Source organism: Podarcis raffonei, chromosome 8, assembly GCF_027172205.1.
Source record: "Podarcis raffonei isolate rPodRaf1 chromosome 8, rPodRaf1.pri, whole genome shotgun sequence".
Taxonomy (NCBI): Eukaryota; Metazoa; Chordata; class Lepidosauria; order Squamata; family Lacertidae; genus Podarcis; species Podarcis raffonei.
In genome coordinates, this window is record NC_070609.1 from 51,224,758 (window position 1) to 51,233,857 (window position 9,100).

The window sequence follows — 9,100 nt, forward strand, 5'->3', positions numbered from 1 at the left end:
GGTAGCTGGGTGCCCCTGAAATAAGCGCAGAAACCAGAGGCGGGGGGGGGGGCTGATTGCGTCCTCCGTGTGCCTCTCTCTGCAAATTAATTTTACAATGTGCTCAACCCGTTCTTTGGTACAGCGAAGCTCATGGGCGACATGATGCCTGCAAATACAGTGGTACCTCGGGTTACATATGCTTCAGGTTACATACGCTTCAGATTACACACTCCACTAAGCCAGAAATAGTGCTTCAGGTTAAGAACTTTGCTTCAGGATAAGAACAGAAATCGGGCTCCGGCAGCGCGGCGGCAGCAGGAAGCCCCATTAGCTAAAGTGGTGCTTCAGGTTAAGAACAGTTTCAGGTTAAGTACAGACCTCCAGAGCGAATTAAGTACTTAGCCCGAGGTACCACTGTAATGCAATAATTTTGCATCACAGAGATCCCAGAACCGGAAAGGCCCTCAAAGATCACTTGGTCCAAACCCATCAGTGCGGGAAATCCAGTTCAATTGCTACCCCTGGCATATGGTTATCCAGCCTTTGCTGGAGCATCCTGCAAAGCTCTCCATACCTCTCCCAACGATCAGAAGTCCCGGGAGAGTTTTGCTTCCTTTGGATGAAACAGAAGAAGATATTTAAGGGGTGCCTCCAAATGACATTTTTGTTCAGGGTTCATCATGATTTACTTGTGCAAAGCTTACTCAATGGTTAGATCACAGTCCCCTCCAAACAGATGGGTTTTTGCAGGTGTATTCCTGAAACATGCCGTCAATTCAACAGTGGTGCATTATGATGGATGTATAGTTGAAGGTCAATACACCACTCTCTTTTTTAAATAAGCTTGTAAAAAGTCCAAGTCCAAGTAAGGGCCAAAAGTATATTATACATTTAAAAGCAAACAAGCAAAACTGCTGCACGTAGCACTTCACCTATGCACACCCACACACCCCTGGTCTGTTTCCCCTCAATGTGAAATTGAAGACCACAAGAGAGTCGTGAACTCCATTTTCAAAACGAACAGTTTGCAAAGTGTGCACAAATTTAAGGCTTGTGGTTGTAGAAATGCAGGTCAGAGAAGCGGAAGTGGAGGTGGAGGCAATTCTGTTAATTATGCCCACAATCTACAAGAAAAAGCCACATCATAATTTAAAGGCATGAAGTGGCCTTTCTGTTGCTTGCTGCCTTTTTCACTGATACGGTGATGCTATGAGAATGGGGAAAAATAGTTAACTTATCATATTACTAGTTTCACACAATCTCACCCAGAATCAGTCTGAGTTCAGACCTGACTATGAATCTGAATCACCTTCTCCATTTATTGTGAGAAAGACAGGGAGAGTTCTTCCTCAATCTCTCAGCAGCTTTTGATACCATGGACCATGGCGTCTGTCTGTGCCAACTTAATAAGATAGGTATGGTAAGCACGGTCTGACAGCAGTTCCCACCTTATTTTGAAGGTGAATTTCAGAACTTCCTCCCATCAAGGCAGATCTATACTACAGAAGGGAGCGGGTGGCGCTGAGCTCTAAACCACTGAGTCTCCTGGGCCTGCCGATCAGAAGCTCGGCGGTTTGAATCCACGCTCTCGTGGTGAGCTCCCGTTGCTCAGTCCCAGCTTCTGCCAACCTAGCAGTTTGAAAGCATATCAGTGTGAGTAGATAAATAGGTACCACTGTGGCAGGAAGGTAAACAGTGTTTCTGTGCTCTCTGGCACTTGTCATGGTGTCCCATTGTGCCAGTAGTGGTTTAGTCATGCTGGCCACATGACCTGGAAAGCTGTCTGTGGTCAAACGCCAGCTCCCTTGGCCTGAAACGATATGAGCGCCATACCCCACAGTCGCCTTTGACTGAATTTAACTGTCCAGGGGTCCTTTCCTTTCCTTTTACTTACTTTGGAAGTAATGAAACTTAATCTTCAGGGCCCCTAACCCCAGAGGGGCCTCAGAAACTACCTAAGTCCACATTGCTTTAAAAAAATGAATTTAGTAGACCCAGTTTGAGTCACATGGCTCAAATTGATTAATTTTTGTTATATATCTTTCAACAATCCCAAAGTTTGAGAGGCAGTAGCCCAGATGTTGTAAAGGTTGTTGTAAACAATTCAATTGAAGAGGCTAACAGTAGTTACACAGACTTTGTTCCTGGTTGCAAAGGAGCCCCCATAACAGTTCCAGCTTCAAGGTCCCCCAAATGTAGGCCCACTGCTGCCTCCCATTAATATTTGACTGGCCATTGTCTGTTGCCTTTTCGACTCCCGCAGAAGATCTTCCTTTTCCAGCAAGCTTTTTGAACAGAGTTCTTTCCCAGTCTGTGGCTGTATTATAATTGTTTTTAGATGGTTGTAGAAGTTCCAGTTGTTTTATCTCATGTTTGTTTTATCTCTTGTCAGAATGTTGGACCAAGACTGGGATGAGGAACCTGTGGCCCTCAGATTCTCTGTTGGACTCCAGTTCCCATCAGCATCAGCCAACATAGCCAGTGACCAGAGATGGTGGGAACAGGAGCCTAGCAATGTCTTGAGGACCACAGGTCTCCCATTTCTTAACCAGGTCATGGGAAACAAGATTTTATTTTATTTTATGGCATTTTAGGCCAGTGTCTCTGAGTCTAACTTACCTCACAGGGTTGTTTGGGGGATAAAGAGTGGAGGGGGATAACCATATACCCCACTGCCTTGAGCTGTTGGAGGAAAGTTGAAATATAAATGCAATAATAAATAAAATAAAATGTGAATGTTTACATTTTAATATTTTAGTGTAATTGAACTGTCCCTTCCTTTGCTCTTCTTCCAGTATATTTCACTGATAATATTTTAAAGCAAAAACAGGCCAAAACAACAACAACCCTCTACTTTGTTTAGGTGTGTGATTAAAATTGTATGTTTGCAGCCATGAAGAAAACAAAAGAATAAAACCTTTTATCTTATTTTGGGGGGGAGAAAATATGTTGAATAATAAGACTCCTGCTGCAAGCAAACAGGAAAGCCTGAGGTAATATGTGTGACATTAATACTGTTTTCAATGCCACAATTGGTTTGGGCTTGTTGGAGGCCCCTGGAGCACCACTGAATCACAATTTGTGGAATTGGTTTCTGTTTTTACAGACTGAGGATTTAGACAGGATGCAGCGATGAGGCTGAATCCACCGTCTCTTGATCCCTGCTCATTATAGCTGAAGGGACTGACTGCATGGGCCATTGCCTCATTATGAAGATCTCCTGCCTGAATCCAGAGTTTTCAAAAAATGACCATCCACTCTCTAATATTTCCTCCCTGGGCAACATGATCAAGAGGGTACTGGCCTGGCAGCTGCAGGTATACCTGGAAAAAACAGATTACTTCCAGTCTGGTTTCAAGCCCTGTTTGGGCACTTAGTCACCCTTAGTCACCCTTTATCAGGAGAGAAACTGGGAAACTGTGACCCTGTTGGTTCTCCTTGACCTCTTAGAGGCTTTTGACACAGTTGACCATTGTGTTATTCTGGAGTGACAGCAAAGAGGTGGGAGGATTACACTTGGGAGCTGTCATCCAGCGATTTGGAGTACGGTGTCTTCTGTATGCTGATGACACACAAGCGCTTCCTCGCTCTCCCCACTCTGTCACAATCAGGAGAGGCAGTGAAGGTGCTGCACAGGTGCCTGGAAGTAGTGATGGACTGGATGAAGGCCAATAAACTGACACTGAGTCATGTTAAGAAAAAGTGTCATGGGTGGGTGGTTCCCAGGTCTGAGAATTGGGTGCGTGATCTGATCTGGGAGGGGCAGCACTTCCTCTGAAGGAACAGTTTCATAGACTATAAAGCTTCCCGCCTCAGAGATTTAATGAATTTCCACTCACTCAGATTTTGCTATGGGTTATAGAGGGTTCCATCATTTGGGGGGAAGTGTCTGCCCAAATGCGCAGGTTAACTTCAAAGGCAAAACCATGGCCAGCTTTATAGCAAAAGGAGCTCCTTAGAGCAATGCTGGGCTGCATCATGGCTGTGAAGATGTCAGTTCTACCAAAATTTCTCCCAATCTAAGGTATTGCTTTTCAGCTGAAGTGATTAGTACCTTTTATTAAGGATTTCATGAGCCTTTCTTGGGTTCAGCTTGAAACACTCCCTCCTATACCCACAATTAAATTCCTGCCATTTCGAAATCCCTCATAGACAATGATTCACAAGATTTCTAACTCCTTCCTGTGTGTGACTCTCTACAAATTTGGAAAAAAATGGCCATCAGGAAGGAACATTCCCTCTTTGCTCCATTTCTGGATCATAAAGAGTTTTGTCATCCTGATAAACAGAAGTAGTTCCAGGGATGGGAGGTCTAGGGGAGGGGTTACTCTGACTTTGGAACTTTTTTTATAGAGGCTTTCAAAAGCACTTGCTCTAAACTATATTGCAGGGTTTAAAGGTGAATTGGTTTCAAATTGCACAAATAAAAGCAATGGCTGCCCAGGTTGCACACAGAGGTGATCTGGTATGCAGTCTTTTTTAAAAAACAAAAACAAAAAACCACAAATAAATTTTATTAGTATTTTCCATACAACAACATGAAAAATATCGAAAAATAACAATACACAACACACAAAAACCAACATTCGAAAACTAAAGAAAGCAACAACAAAAAAACAAAAAAACCACAAATCCATATCTTACAACTTAATACTATAAACACTAAAACAACAACAAGACATTGACTTCCACCAATCCCACAGCACCTCCTTTATCTCTCATTGTGTCTTCCTGTTTTCCTGATCATCTCTAGCCTAACATCTAGATATAAATCCCTCTTTCTTATCCTTTCACTTCACAAGGTTATTCCAGACTCAGCCAGATTTCTGTCCTCGAACCTTGACTTTTGAGGTATTTTTTTTACTTCACTTTTTAACTAAATTGACAGACATAATAAGACAAAAACCAAAAACTGGGATGCAGTCTTTGACACTGAACTAACATTTTTGCAATCAATCTATTTCTTCCTTGAAAGGTGTGGCTTCTCTTATTTGCCACTGGTTACAGGCTGGGGGACAGAAGTAGTCTGAAACTGGCAGGGGTGGGAGACTTAAACACTGGATTTGATGATGAGGTATGGAAAAAGATCTGGTCTCATCCTCCACTGAAAACAGTCTTTGCTAGAATTCAGGAAGCATCCTTAAAGGTGCTCCTGCGCTGGCTCTGGTTCTGCTTTCAAATATGCTAAGCATGGCTTCCCCACAGTTTTGGAGGGTGTGCAGAAGTCATGGCGCCCTTTTCTACATGTGGTTGGAATGTGCATTAATTCACAGGTTTCATTCGGAGTGGACTGGTGCTTAGTGTGGGGTCAGGATTTAATTTTGTTAGCACATTATTTTTGCTGTTTTCCTGTTTATGTTTTTCTGTTTTGTTGCTATATTTGTTGTTATATAGCCTATTGAATCATAAGGGGTTTGTTTAACTTTACCAAATATTTCTTAATGAGATGCTCTCATTAACTTATTGTCTAATTTTTGTTATATTTTCATTCAATTATGCATTTTCTTTTTCATGTTGTTATCTACCTTGAGCCTAGGTTACTATGGAAAGGCAGCATACAAATAAATGATGATGGTGAGGATGTTTTCCTGGGTGTTCACCTTGGCCTCTGACATAACCACCCAAAAAACCCAGCCTCTTTGACCTGCAATGGCATTGCTAGCCATTGTGGTGGTGGACTTCAGTATGGGACCACCTCGCTCTCTCTGAGCAACCTTACTTACCATCATAGGGTGGTAAAAGGAGCTATCAAACGGGTCTGACATGATTGCGTTCTCCTTTACTAGTTACGTCAACAAATCTCTCACTCCACCGCATCCTCATTCCTCTCTGTTCAGGGGGAATTTGAAACTGTGAATATGTAATATAAAACGCCTGGTTCCTGGTCATGAAGTCAAAGTCTTTGTTCCTTTTTGTGTTTTCATGTTTGTGCTGACACAACTTACCTGTCATTCTTAATCTGAAGCATTCCTTTGTCCATTGGATTGTTAAAATGTAATAATGGTATCTGACACACACACAAAAAAAGGGAGGGGACAGGTTTGTAGCCTGGGAGGACTCTTGGATTTCAGCTTGTCACTGAAGTGTCTTCTCTGCTTATGTCCAGCTTAGGCTGGTTCACCAGCTACAACTGTTCCTGGATCAGGATATTAAGCTCAGTTGCCCATGCCCTAGTGGCCTCCCACCTGGACTACTGTAATGAGCTGTACGTGGGGTTGTCCTTGAAAACAGTCCAGAGCCTGAAGCTACTGCAGAATGTGGCTGCCAGGTAAGTGGCACTACCATATGAGACTATGTGTCGTTGGTCCTGAAAGCACTGCAAGGGTTGCCAGCAATCTACCGAGCCCAATGCAAGCATATAGTACTAGCATATACAGTGGTACCTCGGGTTAAGAACTTAATTCATTCTGGAGGTCCGTTCTTAACCTGAAACTGTTCTTAACCTGAAGCACCACTTTAGCTAATGGGGCCTCCTGCTGCTGCTGCGCCGCCATTGCACGATTTCTGTTCTCATCCTGAAGCAAAGTTCTTAACCTGAAGCACTATTTCTGGGTTAGCGAAGTCTGTAACCTGAAGCGTATGTAACCTGAGGTACCACTGTAGTACTGGCATATATAACCTTTAATGGCCAGGTACCCAAGTACCTCAAAGAGTGCTTGCTCCAATATCAACCATCTCGGATCCAACAATCAGCAGGTGAGGCCTTGTTGGTGGTGCTGCAATGATGAGTTTTTCAGTGGCAGTTCCCTGTTTGTAATGCCTTCCCTGTTGACAGAGTCTGCCCACCCATAAGGCACAGTGAAGCAGCTGCCTCAGGCAGCAGAAGCACAAGAGGTGGTGCCATTACCTCTGCCGCAGAAGCAATTCAGGTCAGGGAGGTGGTGGCAGCAGTAATGGCAGAGCAGCACAGTGTTCCACTGCCCAGCTTCAACACTACTATAGCCTCCCCTGCCACAAGGGAAAGAGAGGGACCACAACAAAGCTCTGAGGGGAGACGTTTCACTGCCCAGCTTTGCTGCCAAGCAGGCAGGGAGATTTGGCAAGGTAAGGAGAAGCCCTTGTTGAACTCCCCCCCTGCGTACGCCCATTGCTGTGGTGAAGCTTTGCAATAGCTTCTCCTTAAGGAAAAGCCGTTGCAAAGCCTCACTGCCAGTGGTGGGGGGAGACTCTGCAGAGTTTGCCCCCCAACCCTACACCCAGTGGTGAGTCTTTGCAAGGGCTTTTCCCTGAGGGGAAGCTCTTGCAGAGCCTCATGCCCCCACCTAGCAGTGGCAGTGGGGCGTTTTGCCTCTGGCTCCGAAATGTCTCAGGCAGCCGCTACCTGGTAAATTGCATCCATCTTTGTAATTATTAACTTTCGGAGGAATTTGAAAACTTTCTTTACCCAGGCATTTGGTGACTGAAGGATACTGTTCCTGGTAACCCTGAGCTCGCTGGATGAAATAATGTTTTTAACAATGTTTTCACAAAGTTTCCAACTGTACTGTTTTGAGATGTTTTCATTGCAATTGTTTTGGAATGCTTTAACTGTTTGCAGGATGCTTTTAAACATTACTATTGCTTATTAATTACATTTATATCCTGTCCTTCCTCCCAAAGGAGTCTGTGGTAGCATTTTATTTTATTTTTTAAAGTGAGTGTTTGCTGCCCTGGGCTCCTTTGGGAGAAAGGGTGGAATTATTATTATTATTATTTGTAAGCCAAGGACTTACTGTGCCATTTCTGAGGCGTAGAGGCAATTTTACCCTGATACACCCAAATGCCATTGCACTCAAAAACGTTTAGCTCCAAGAAGGTGTGATTTATGGATGTACACAGGACCAGCCCAAGACGTTTTCCTGCCTGAGGCGAATCATTAAAGGGCGCAGTCCCTTCATGTCTCATTCCACCAAAAAAACAGCATGACTTTGTCGCATTCCTAACTGTAGAGCACAATAAACCTTCAAAATTCAGGGCAACAATTGGAAATAACCCCTGTATCCCAATCAATCACAACTTCGGCATTATGCCTGCATTACAAAGTCCACATGTATGATGTCACTTATGAGCCCTCACTGAAGCTGTTTGCAGGATGCAGGGATAGGCTGGGTGTGAGGGGAGCTGTGAGGCCTACATTCAGCCACTGGGCCAGCCACAGCACCCTCCCCAGCCTCCTCTGAGCCTCCTTGCTGCCCACCCAACTTTCATTGGCTACGACAGCCACCACTGCTGTCAGCCAGAGCAAGACACACATTGCTTCCATCTTGGGTCACACTCAGCAACACTCCGCAAGAGCAGCCACATCTTATACCTGCTTCGTCTAAAGGGAGTCCCACTGAGTTCAGTCAGGGATAGCCCACTCGAAGTAAATAATGGGGCATTTTTACTAGCGAGGAAGGACAAAGAAGAAGAGAGAGGAAGGGGGGAAAGAAAGGGATATAGGAAAAGAGAAAGAAAGAAAAGGGGGGAAAGAGAAAAGAAAGACAAAAAAGGGAAAAGAAGAATAGAGGGGAATAGAAGAAATAGAAGAGGAAAAAGAGGGAGGGAGGGATCAAAAAAAGAAAGGAGGAGGAAGGAAGGAGTAGAAGAAAGAGAAGAAAGAAAAATCTAGCTGGCAAAAAAGTATTTCCAAGCATCCTGTTGAAAGTGAGGCTTCCTTCCACCCTGCACCACCATATGCTAGGGGTTTTTGTGAGGGAGGGAGGCTAATCTGTTTTCCACCCACTCAAGCTCTATGGCCAAACAGGATCACAGTTTATAGACTGTGAAATGTTAAAATTGGCCATAAAGACTTTTGCTGGGTGGGGGCAGGTGAGCAAACTCACCCAGGAGGGATCCTTATAAAAAGAGTGGTGGGGACTAGACGGCTCCCCCTCTCTCACTGTCCATGAAAGTGGCCTGTTATCATGCTGCACTTTTAAACTCAGAAAGTTTATGGCCTGCCGGGCGAATTAAGGACCAGACAGGAGTATGCCAGCATACATGGAAGCCTGGTGTTATGTACTGAGTTGAATAGGATCCAAACTGCAGCAGTCTGATTGGTCCTAGAACAATAGGATCCAAAAGGCAGCAGTCTGATTGGTCCGAGAACAATAGGATTCAGAATGCAGCAGTCTGATTGGTCCTAGAACAATGCAGC